Source organism: Pinus tabuliformis, chromosome 5_2, assembly GCF_031772625.1.
Source record: "Pinus tabuliformis cultivar Carrire ecotype Pingquan chromosome 5_2, CPIR1, whole genome shotgun sequence".
NCBI lineage: Eukaryota > Viridiplantae > Streptophyta > Pinopsida > Pinales > Pinaceae > Pinus > Pinus tabuliformis.
In genome coordinates this window covers 875,897,291-875,909,160 of record NC_142306.1, presented here as the reverse complement: position 1 = coordinate 875,909,160, position 11,870 = coordinate 875,897,291, and the positions used below count along the sequence as shown (strand labels likewise).

The 11,870-nt window shown below is 41.7% G+C and overlaps 1 pseudogene; it reads left to right on the top strand.

The window, feature by feature from the left end:
- Positions 1-215: 215 nt before the first annotated feature.
- Positions 216-11,870, top strand: part of LOC149162095 (heat shock 70 kDa protein, mitochondrial pseudogene) — a 160,874-nt pseudogene continuing 149,219 nt past the window's right edge.

Sequence of the window (11,870 nt, the reverse complement as noted above, 5' to 3'; positions counted from 1 at the left end):
AGACCTAGCCGAAGGAGCGCACTACACTGAACCTGTGCGGGACGATGAGCTAGATTGTAAACAAGATAATTGTGTAAGATCAGGATTGGGTGAATTCGACTGCAGATGGAAGAATCTTGTGGGAGCGCGCAGGTTCCTGCACTTCAGATTTAGACGAAGAAGATGAACGCTAGCACAATCGGTTGAATGAAGTAATAAGGATGAATTGCAACAGGATGACTAGATCATTGTGTTACGTAACAACCCAGGCCCGAGATCTACCGACATATGATGGATTGACAACGGTGGATGAATTCTTGAACATGTTTGAGAGTGCAGTATTGGAGCAACAATGGTTTGATGCATTGAAGTGGGCGCTGCGTGCGAAACTTGCACATTGGTGGGGAACATATCAAGGATATTTTGAAAACTGGCACGACTGTAGGAGGATGATGTGGCTACGATTTGGGACATCAAAACTACAGCTAGCAGATAAATACGATGGATGCGATGACCCACGCATGCACCTTGCAAAATGGAACAAGGCCTATGGAGAAGATCTTCAGCCTAAATGGGTACACTTATTTTATAATACCTTGGATGTCATACCCATGAGTTGTAATACCGAGACGGAACTTCGACATGGTACGAATGAATGGGATGTTTTGCGCGAGGGATTTTTGTTAACATTCACATTTGAAGACCGACGGTCGGATACTATTGATGATGCGCTGCAAGCCGTGAAAGCCACCATCTTCAAAACACCACAGGAACCACGAGAAGTAGTTCAACCAGCATGGGAAACCCAATTAAGCCATGCCCTAGAATGTTATAACGTACAAGTACAAGTGGATGATGATGACCCCCGAAACATTAACATTCCAGAAACGAGAGGGTATCGCGAAGTTCGAGGACCATCAATTGAGGACCCCGACATCACTGCATTGCTAAAGAAAAAGCAGGTAAACTTTGGTACAGACGCAGAGCCGAAGTACATGATGCTTGGGGACTATTGGGATGATACTACGGTAGATAACGTCATCGAGTTACTCTGCAAATATCAAGATTTGTTCCTGACCAAAATCATGGATTTAAAGGGGATCATTGGTGACTTAGGGATGATGAAGATCACTCTGAAACAAGACATGAATCCGGTTAAGAAACGACCTTACCATTTGAATCCAAAGTATAAAGAAAAGGTTCATGAAGAATTAGACAAATGCTTGCAGCCAGAATCATTGAACCAGTGGAGGAATCAGATTGGGTGAGTCCTATGGTAGTACAAGAGAAAAAATAGAAGGGCGAAATTAGAATCTGCATGGACCTTAGGAAGATTAACGACACTTGCGTTCACGATCCATTCCCGACACCGTTTACAGATGAAGTATTGGAGAATGTTGGCGGATAGGAAGCCTACTCATTCACGGATGGGTTCTCAGGGCACCATTAGATCAAGATCGTGCCAGAAGATAGGAACAAGACAACCATGGCAACCGAATGGGTTGTTTTCAATACACCTTTATGCCCTTTGGACTGAAGAACACGCCAACGATATTTTCACGCGTAGTGGTGGCCGCGTTCAAGTAATACATCCACAAGTTTTTGGAGGTCTATCTGAATAATTGGACTATATTTGGGTTAGTTAAACACCATATAGAGAGCTTACAGTTGATGTTATATACTTGCCGATGACACCAAATTGGCTGAATCTTAAGAAGTGCACCTTCCTAGTCCCCTTTGGAAATCTGATCAACCATGTGGTCTACAAACAAGGCTTGATGGTGGACCCTGTGAATATTTCCATTATTCTCAATCTGGAAGTGCCACGAAGTGTCAAACAACTACACGCCACGTTGGGGCACACTGGTCACTATAGAAAATTTATTAAGAGCTATGCACAAACAATAGCACCAATGGAACAGTTATTGAAAAAGATGCTACATATTGTTGGAATGATGATTGTGTTAGTGTCAGTCTTTGTAGCCTTCCTCCAGTGATCAAACATGCTCTTACAAAGTGATTTTAAGGTGTCAAGGTCAAATTTTGTCATTTCAGTGAGTCTTCAAGCAAAATTTGGTCACTAGGCATTAGGTCTAGGGTTTGCTTTCACTCCTTTCAAAGTTGCCCAAATGTCAGTATATGTCACTATTCAGTTGATTCTATCATCATTCAGAGGGTTGTCATCATCATGTCAGGTTCCATTGGGTCATTTTACTCCTTGTTCATGCTTCAGTTGCGCCTAGGCAAGGTTCATTTCCCTCTCTTAGGGTTTTGAAGGCAATTTATCTTGGATGGTCAAATCATTAGCAAAACTTGTATCTAGATGTTCATACACCTTCCCCTATCCTTCATTTACCTTATTAAACACTTCCCATCACTGAGATCCCCCAAATTCCTCATTTTCGCACAAACCCTAGTTTCTTGCTACAACCTGGCAATTTTCTAGGTTGGCCTGTGTTTTGCCCTTTTGGACCCCTTCCCCTCACTCAATCTCTAAGATTCCACTCTCCCCTGCTTCCTAACATCCCTCCCTACTTCCCAAAATTTTCTCAAGAATTTAGGAGCCCCTTGTCCCCTTTGTTTCGCTTCATTTCGTCAAATCTCTTGTTCCACACATCGGGGTAGGCTTTACTCAAATGATTTTTCTGAGCAATCAAAGATGAATTTGGGAAAAATGAGAGATGTTTTTGTCCACAATAGGCCAATAAAGAAAAACCTCCTTCACTTTTTATACAGGTGTCATGGTTTTAGAGAAATGTCAAAAATAAAATCACCTCGGGAGAATTGATGCACCTGAAGTGACCTTGGGAAAATCAAGTTTTCTCCTAGCTTGGTTGGCCAAATGACTTTGATGAGTCAAATGATAACTAGACACAAAGAGCTTTCCAATGAGCTATCATGAGCTCAATTTGGAGTTGAGGATGGCATTCGTATTGATCCAGCACATGTGGAAGCAATTCAACAAATTGACTTGCCCAAGAATAAAAAGGAGATTCAATCGTTCAATGGTAAGATGAATTTTTTGCGCCGTTTTGTTCCTAATATTGCTGAGCACCTTAGAGAAATTACAAACATGCTTAAGAAGGACAGCCAAGTGTCATGGATGGAAGAGGCGGTGAAATCTTTCAATTTAGTTAAATTGATTCTTTCTTCAGCTCTGGTTCTAATCAGCCTAGATTATACTCAGGATTTTATATTGTTTTCTTTTGCTTCAGAGCATACTATGGCAGCTGTGTTAATGTAGAAAAAATAAGAGCATGAAAGACCCATTGCTTTCTTCAGCCGGACCATAAGAGATGCTACTTTGAAATACAACATTATCGAGAAACAAGCCCTTTCACTTGTAAAAGGACTGAAATATTTCCGTGTGTACATTCTGCATTCTCATATTTTAGCTTATGTTCCTAATGCTGCTGTCAAAGATGTTTTGGTTCAGACCGACCCGGAAGGAAGATGTGGCAAATGGATACCGACCTTGCTAGAGTATGATGTGGAGATAAGGCCTACAAATCTTGTTAAAGGTCAGGTATTGGAAAAATTGATGGCTGAATCAAATCTGCGCGTCTTAGACATCAATTTGATCGCTGCCTTGTCCGATGAAAATGATGAAAGCTCTTCACTTCAGGTATCAGAAATGTTTGTTCTTTCTCCATGGTATTCGGATATCATATATGTTCTTCAAAATTTGTCTGCACCGCCTGGTATGGCTAGAAACAAAGCAAGAACTCTTAAGTTGAAGGCTGCTAAGTTTTGTGTTTTAAATTCTGCACTTTATTGGAAAGATCTCGGTGGCGTTTTGTTAAATTGTTTGGTGGAAGAAGAAGCGAAATAGGTCATAGAAGATTTCCATAAAGGCGATTATGGCAGTCACCTTTTTTGGAAAACAACAGCAAATAAAATTTTGAGGGCTGGATACTATTGGCCAACATTATTTGCTGATGTGTTTAAGGCTGTTAAGAGCTGTCATAATTGCCAGATTTTTGAAGGGAAATGAAGATTACAGCCTTTGTCGCTTAAGCCCATTGAGGTGAGTGCCCCTTTTCAGCAGTGGGGGTTGGATTTTATTGGTGAAATTCATCCTTCTTCTTCAGGTTAGCATAGATGGATCCTCATGGGAATGGATTACTTCACAAAATGGATCGAAGCAATTCCCACCAGGCAAGCTACGGATGCGGTAATAGTTTCATTTCTTGAGAATAATATTTTGTCTCATTTGGTTGCCCGAGTAAGTTAATCACTGATAATGCAGCAAATTTCAAGTCAAAAAGGATGGTTGAGTTTTGTAATAAATATCATATTACTTTGGGACACTCAACTGCCTATCATCCGCAAGGAAATGGATTGGCAGAGTCTTCCAATAAATCTTTGGTTAATATCATTACGAAAATGCTGGAAATGAACAAGAAAAGTTGGCATAAGAAGCTGGTCCATGCACTTTGGGCAGATCGAGTGAGTCAAAAGAAATCCATTGGCATGTCCCCCTTTGAGTTAGTTTATGGAGTCGATACAGTGTTCCCTACCTCTCTTGCAGCTCCGGTAGTCAAACTTCTTCAAGAGGCTGGTAGTGAAGAGGATCCAATGCAGCGAAGGCTAAATCAAATGATCCACTTGCAGCAGACACGGGAAGATGTTTTTCAGAACACATGTAAGTTGCAGGAGTGAATTAAAAGGATTTTTGACAGAAAAGCAAAGGCAGATACATTTCAGTTGGATGATGTGGTGTTAAAGTGGGATGCAAGAAATGAAGAAAAGGGCAAGCACGACAAGTTTGAAAATCTATGGAAAGGTCCTTTTAAGATTGCAGCATTTCGGGGTTAGAACGCTTTTCTTCTTAAGGAGATGAACGAGGAAGATTGTCCAGGAGGGCCAGTCAATGGTCGGCTGCTCAAGCGGTACATTTTCTGAATTTTTCTGTTGTCCTATTAGCATTGTAAATACCATTTTATTTCAGTTTCGATGCAAGTGTGTGCTGTGATCATATCTTCAGTCTGGGGCCCGAAGTGAAGGCTATAATTCTGAGGAAAGATTTCAGTTTGAGTTCAGTTTGTCGGGTCAGTTTGTTAGTCATATTATCGAGTTGTTTTCAAGTTAATTTTCAGTCAAATAAATTGAGTCAACATCTTGAATTGTTTGTCGAAATAATGACTCCATAGCCCAATGGATGAAGGCACTGTCTAGCTCTTACAGAGATCTGCTGTTCTTGGCACCTCCGAGGAGCTACCATCCCCATTGGAGCCAATGTTAGAGTCGGTCTGGTTATCCCTCCGTCAGAGATCAAAACTCTTTTTTGCATTTCATGTTTAGGTGACCCATCAGTTTCAATCAGTTGCATTTCGTTAGGGGCATGCCATAAATCTGATGGAAAGGTTTGTGTCACTCATTTCCCTCATGCTTGGCACTGCTGGCTCAGGTCTATTCATAAAAATCAAGTCTTGAAAAGTCATTTGTAGTCCGGTTTCAGTTTCTAGGTCATAACAGTTTTTTCGGTCATTAGGTCTAGGGTTAAGTCAATTGGGTCTTTGACAAAGTTTAATAAAGCCAGCAGGCTAGAGGGAGGTCCTTGATAGGTTGGTATCTCAAAGATTTTTATTGTTATATGGATAGATTATGACTTCTCTTCAAAACTCCGTTTTGAAGATAAGTTGACATTTCATTTTTGTAATAAATTTTCAAAGATTTCAGTTCTTGAATTGTCCAGGCGCAGCCCTGGTCTCCTTTGTCGGATCATATCACAACTATCCCTGCAAAAAATTGTCAAAGAAAATCATTATTTCAACCAAATTTAAGGAGGAAACAAAAAGGTCAAAATTCTATTAATCCTGAAAAAGTGTCAATTGCAAAACATAACAAAGTGGGTTATGGAAGAGGCAAAAATGAAATTGGTGTCTATATAAAGGTTTTTCAATGAAGTTTCAAGTCATTGTGCATGCCAAAGGTGGAGAAAGTCATTGCAAGTCGAGTTTGTGCGTTTTGGAGAGGATTGGTCCCCATTTCACCTGCGCGGTGCATATAACAGTCTGCGCGGTGCATATAGCTTGCGCGGCGCACAAAGTACTTCAGGGCAATGCAAAATATAACTAGCGTGGCGCATATACGTTACGTGGAGCACTGGATAATGAGCGCGGGGCTTACAGTTTGGAGCTCGTAAATGGTTTGAAAACTCATCAAATCGCCCCATCTTCACATCAATTTGCCAGGTAGGCTCGCCTCCATTGCTTTTGCTTTGTTTTTAATGGTGAATGTGATGGGTTCATGGATGATTTCCATTGAGACAAGATTTTGAAAGCCTCCCTTTGCCAGTATAAAAAGAAGGTGCTGTAGGTTTTGAAAACAGTTTTGTTACCAAGGTTGTTTCCTTTCCCCATTTCCCTTTGTTCCTCATTCCCAAATCCACTCATCAAACTTCCTCACTAATCCCCTCATTAATCCTACACTACAATCCCTAAAATCCTAATCCCTCACCCCTATAAAAACTCCTTAACCCTATTTAATATCCCAAACCCTAAAACCCTAATCCCATATCTACATTTCCCCTCCCTTCCCTAATTACATTTTATTTCAAAATTCCCTAATTCCCTGATATTTTCCCCTTCCTAATATTCCCTTGTACATTTGTTTCCCCTTGGTCACAACATTGTTTAGATCAAAAGAACAGTCCATATTCAGTTGCACACAGCAGTTTCACATATCAGCATTCATTCGAGGTAGTTTGTATATCAATAGTGATGTCATCTGGTCACTCATCTGAATATGAGGCAGAAACCCAAAGTGATTCTCCCTTGGGTGAATAGGAACCCCGGAGGCCTCGTAAAAGTGGCAAGCATGTCAGGGAAGAACCAATCAAACTTAGAGAATTGCATGCTTGTCCTCTTGCTATGCAGTGTTTTGAGCATCAGTCATGCTATGAGTTTTGTCAAAGGGTGGTTGAGGTCCAGTTTCATTATGAGTTGGCTCGTATTTTTGTCTTGCATTTGCACAGAGATCAAGCTACCTTAGTTGGGGTCACCTTTACACTTATAATTGAAACTGTTTCGCTAGCAACAGGTATACCAAATATTGGTGAATTATGGCATAAAAAACAACAGATTGATAAGCAGCATTATGAGCCATATATCAAACCCAATTGCTTGAGGCAGCTCAAAAGAGTGTTCCCGTTCAGGTACCTAAAAGATGAATATGCTCCACTCATGAGATTGATCATGAAATATTTCAGCTATGAGGGATGGTTCTCTCGTCTTTATGCTTATCACATCAGGTTACTCATGCATTTCACTAGGGTGCGGATGATGAACATGTCGTATTTCATCTTCCGGAATATAGAGAGGATGACTACCTTTATACAACATAGAACCCCTCAGCAGCAACTCAACAATGTCTATCATTTTGCGCTTATAAATATTTTGGTGGTTCATCAGCTTGGTTTGCAGGGCATCACTTGGGATGACTTCATCTCACGTGATTTCTTCAGAGCTTCACGAAGAGTATCAGAGGTGAAACACGAGGGTGAACCTTCTCAGCAGTATGAACGTCATGAGACCAGGCCTATTTTCATTACATATCAGAGAGGCTATCCGAAAGGCACCAGACCTTTGTTTGCAGCAGCAAAGCGAGTGTTATCTCCACCTGGCGTGGAAGGGGCCTCGCTTCCAACATCAGCACCATAGGCACATGTACAGGACAAGGGAAAGAAGCCCATGCATGAGAAAGGGCCTTCAGGTGAGCCATCGGGTTTCGTTCTCATTCCTGATGTTGAGACAGCTACGGATTTAAAGAAGTCTAGATATAGAAGGATTATCGAGGAGCAAGAAACAGACATTCAAGCCTTGGAAATCCAGTTGGTGATGGCCAAATGGAACATCAGTTATCTAGAATAGAGAAATAAGCAGCTTGAAGACCATTATGCGATCATGGAGTTACAGAACATCCGTGAGAATCGCCAAGCTGCCCGACATAGGAGGATTCAGTTCACTTCTCTAGAGTGACAGGTCAATGAGGATCGAGAGTCTAATCTCGAGAGGGTCAACATTTACTTGGAGAAGTGGCTGAACAAGGCCAATAGAGATAATGCATTGTTGAGACACATGGTTGTTCACTACATGGCACGGAACCAAGTTTGCAAGGCTCGGATAAGAAATCTAAAGGCAAAATTAAAGAAGGCAATCAGCAAGCAAAAGAAGCAAAGGGAGCTGGATCGTCTTCAGATTTTGGCCGAGGCCTCTTTAGCTCATCATCACTTGATAAGGAAACTCCAACCCAAATTTCAAGAGATTTGGGGCATTTTTGGTCATTTTGGAATTTTTGCACTTAAAAAACAAGCTTTTTCCCTATATGCGCCGCGCACCTTGCGCGACGCATAGGATTGGGAGCTCCAAATTACAAATGTCTTGCAGTTTTGGATTTTTCATGAGAAATCATGAATTTTAGTACTTGGACAAGAAATTTGGGAAAGTTTTGGGTCCCCAAAAGATCAAAAAACATGCAAAAAATGACCTCACTGCCCCTATTTTGACACATAGGAAGCAGTCTTGGTAGAATGAACTATTGGAGGGACAAATGGACACCAAATTGGAAAATTCGACTTGGGTTGGAAAATAGATAGGCAGGGCTTTCTAACAAGCCAACCTGAGCTCAATTTGGACCCCTACAAGTACCTCAAAATCAGCAGCAAAGTAGTGTGGCACATATAGAAATCAGCGCGGCGCATATAGATTTTTTGCCCAATTTTTCATCTTTCAGCTCAAGAATTCGGCCAGTTTGACTAGTTTTGATTTGTGATGTAATTTTTGACTTCTATTGATGTAATTGATGGAACATGATGTAATTTTGACACTTAGTTACTTGTTCTAGAAGATTCATTCACCAAAGAGTGAAAATTTAATGAATGAATCAGTTTCCTACCTTATAGAGGCAAGTTGTTTTGACTGCCTAGATTGTAGTGCTTTGTTTAGAATTGGTTGAAACAGCTCCTAAAATGATGAGCTCAACCCCTAGAGGCAAGGGAAGAGGTTGGCTTGCCTATATTATGTAATTTCTAAGTCATTTTCAGGGTTGGACTCTTGGGAAAATCTTGAGACTCTATTGTACATTCACTTCTACATTTTTGGCCAAGGAAAGACCAGGGTTTTGCAGCACTGTTTGGGATCCTTGTGGCTTTATATGTTGATGGTGTGATTCTTTCAGTAATTGTAAGTTGTTATGTGTATCATTTTCCTTCTCTCATCTTCTGCAATTGAACAAATGAAGTGTTAAGGTAGAATCCATAGATTGTTATGCTCTGCCTTTAAATTTGTTTGATTTTCCATGTTTTCGTCTGTTTAAGGAGAATCCTTGAAAGCTTCATGCTCTCCTCAGCTTCTCACCAGTCAGATCTAGCCATTCATTTTCTTTAAAAGCATCAAGACAATCGCGTACCTTGCCCCAAGTAGACCTCTACAAAAACTGTGTCTCATCCCCGCACCCAAAATTGCCTTTCCCTTTGATTCAACAAAAACCTCAAAAATCAACTTCAAACTCCTTGTACTTCATACCTAGCCTAAGATCAATTGCAAATTTAGTCATCTCGAGCCTCATCGATTACCTTTTGCCAAGATTGACCCAGAGAGAGCTCTCTCCTGTCCTCGTAGGGCTAGCTACGAGGCTGAGCGTGGTTCGATGTGGACCTAGAACCTTGTCTTTTCAGCCTGAGACAAATCTAGGCTCTAACAGATTGTAAGAAAAGTTTGGATGTTCTAAAGGAAAAAATGGCATCTGCTCCCATCTTGGTCTTCCCAAAATGGGACATATAATTTCATGTACATGTTGACGCATCGTGTATTGTGCTGGGTGCTGTACTTACGTAGGAAGGCGTGGATCACTCGATCACGTTTGCAAGTCGGTGGCTGTCCAAAGCCAAAAACAACTATTCTACCACTGAGCGTGAAGGATTGGCAATGGTATACACGCTCCAGAAATACTGCCACTATTTACTTGGTGGGCACTTCAAGATGTATACCGATCATTCCACGTTGAAATACTTAGTGAACAAGCCTGTGTTGGAGGGGCGCATATGTAGATGGTTGTTACTGTTTCAAGAGTATGACTTCGAGATCATCGTAAAGCCAGGACACCTAAATGTAGGACTAGATCACCTATCACGAATTGAGAATGGCGAGGAGCCAACAAATTTGGAGGAAGGACTACCTGATGCACAACTCTATGCAATGCGTGTCATGGACAGCCACTTCGAAGATATAATCCATTTCTTAACCACAGGGACTACGCCGCAGGGATATTCAGTCAAGCAGAAGAAGGAATTAGTGGTATGCGCGGTGGATTTTTTTATCATCGCGGGGCACCTCTACAAAATGGTAAACGATGAGATATTACGAAGATATGTACCTAAATTTGAACGAGGAAAGATCCTTGTAGAAGCACATGGGGGGGCTGCATGAGGACACTATGCAGGACAGGTGATGGCACAAAAGATTCTTTGCGTCGGACTATGGTGGCCAACCCTACATGAAGATTCGAAAGTGTACTATCGGGCCTGCGACATATGTCAACGGATTGGGAAATCATCGTGAAGGGATGAGATGCCACTCAATCCACAGATGATGCTGTAGGGATTCAAAAAATGGGCAATAGACTTTGTGGGGCCAATCAAACCTTAGGGGAAGACGGGCGTGTGCTACATCATCACCGCGGCAGAGTCCCTGACTCGATGAGCAGAAGCACAACCGATTAAGGACTGCACAGCCACTATAGCTCCAAAAATTTTGTTCAATAACGTGTTGACATGGTTTGGATGCCCGAAAATTTTAATGAGTGACTGTGGAATGCTCTTCCTAAATGAAACTATTAGTGCACTCATCGAGGAGTTCCAGGTGTATCATCAGAAAAGTACGCCGTACCATCCACAAGCTAATGGGACAGTAGAAGCATTCAACAAGATTCTAGAGACTGCATTGACCAAAGCATGTAACATGCAGCGAAATGACTGGGACTTGCACATACCTACCATATCATGGGCATATAGAACCACATGCAAGAAACTGACAGGTCAGACACCTTTCAGGTTAGTCTATGGCATGGAAGCAGTCATGCCAATGGAATACATCGTACCTAGTTTACGAATAGCAGCGATGACAAGCATGTCAGACCGCGAAGCCTTGGAAGAGAGTCTCGCACAATTGGAAGAACTTGAGGAAGAACGGTTTCTGGTGGGATTCCATCAACAGGTACAGAAACAGCGCGAGAAATCTTGGCACGATGGCCATATCAAGTTGTGCATGTTCAAGACAAATGATTTAGTGTTGCTGTATGACAAAAAGTTCGAAAATTTTCCTGGAAAATTCAGAATGCATTGGTTGGGACCATATGTGGTAAAAGAGATCACAAACAGAGGCGCGGTCCAACTAGTCAAACTTAATGGAGAGCCCTTCCCAGGAAGAGTAAATGGCAGTTTCCTGAAGCCCTACACGGGTGAGTTGGCTATTTGACTAACAAAACGAAGCACAGTCTTTGAGACCTGAGGAGCCAGACAGAGGTGCGGGACTATAAACACAAGTACGAGAAGCTGATGTCACATTAGAGGATCAAGTCAGATGCAGATGATTATGAAGCAGAAAGGGAGCAAATCCAGAAAACGACAACATGGTGAGTTGCAGAACTTCACGCTACACAGGCATAGTTGGATGGACTTCATGCAAGGGTCGCCACACCAGTCGAGTGACTTCGGATGAGTCACGATGATTGTGTTGTGGGACTGTTGGGCAACAGATCCCCCCACAACGGATTTTTGGGGCTTAAAGCCAAGTTGTGGTCAATGTAATGTAAAGACCTTGCAAAATGTAGGTGCATAGCGCGAGAGTCTAGGGTTGTCTGCCCTAAAATATTGTAATTTAATATAGAAT